Below are 1475 nucleotides of genomic sequence, written 5' to 3'. Positions count from 1 at the left end.
TTATCGCCTTGTACAAAGTATCCTTGCTCATCTACCGTTACGGCGGTTGAACACGAACTGCCACAAGCTGCAACAAGTGAAAAACAACGAGGCAGCTTGGTCCAATCACAGCGTTTGATCAATATATCGTACCAATCGTAGAACACTATTTTGCCGGTATATTAATCGTCACGTGTTTGTCACTCACGTGTTTTCCCGCCACCCGGCAAGTTCTCTTATGTCCGTTTGTACGAACTTTGATTAATTTAACCGGCTGGTTATTCCATCGGAATTAACCAATGATATTAGTCGTTGTTCAGAATTGACAAATTAGATTGGTCAATTCCGATGGAATAATCAAACAGTTTAATTAATCGAAGATTAATTTATTGGTACAAACGGGCATTAAGCGTGTTCCACAATATATCGAAGTCGGCCGTCGAATGTTGCAACGCAGTCACATTGTCCAATGAGAAGAGTTAGGGCTATCGCAGACAAATTGACATAACTGCATATGCATAGCATACGACCGTATGTATCAATGAGCATCGAGTATTAAGTCGCCATATTGGTGTTCGATGCTTAATATTCGATGCTCATTGGTCCATACGGTCTTATGCTATGCATATGCAGTTATGTCAATTTGTCTGCGATAGCCCTTAGTCTTTGAAAAAGAAAACTATGGCCGGTATTCATAGTCGGATCTTATATTTAAGACCGTCTTAAGTTTATCTTCAGATGACGTACGGATCATTTCATTGAGTACGGAGTATCTGAAGATGAACTTAAGCAGTCTTAAATATAAGACCCGACTATGAATACCGGCCACAGTCAAGTCTTATATCTAAAATCGTCTTAAGTTTCTCTTCAGATATTTCTTAGCCAATGAAATCATACGTAGAGTATCTGAAGATAAACTTAAGAGTGCTTAGGATGAAGTCCCATGGAAAATATTTTTTGTGTAACGCGTAACCGCCTAATCAATGAGAAGCGTTTTACAGGATTCACACCTATGTCCGACGTACGATGTCTGATATCCAATAGGAGAACAACTTTCATAGAAAATTCAATTCTTCATTGGAAAGTTGTTCTTCTATTGGATATCGGACGTCGTATGTCGGATATCGGATGCGGTGTGAATCCTTCATTATGAACTACTCGCGTAGTGTTATAACACACCTGATTGATTACGCGGTTACGTATTACATGGAAAATACTTTCATGGGACTCCAGCTTTAAATATAAGATGCGGCTATGAATACCGATCATAATTTTTCTTTTTGAAGACGAACTTTTCTCATTGGACAATCCGACTGTGTTGCAACATTCGACGGCCAACTTTGATGTATTTTGGAACACGCCTAATGCTCGTTTTTACCAATAAATTAATCTTCGATTAATTATACTGTTTGATTATTCCATCGGAATTGACCAATCTAATTTGTCAATTCTGAACAACGACTAATACCATTGGTTAATTCCGATGGAATAACCAG

This window comes from Odontomachus brunneus, unplaced genomic scaffold (assembly GCF_010583005.1).
Source record: "Odontomachus brunneus isolate Ranch 3 - 2012 unplaced genomic scaffold, Obru_v1 Obru_scaffold_361, whole genome shotgun sequence".
Taxonomy (NCBI): Eukaryota; Metazoa; Arthropoda; class Insecta; order Hymenoptera; family Formicidae; genus Odontomachus; species Odontomachus brunneus.
This window is presented reverse-complemented; position numbering follows the sequence as displayed.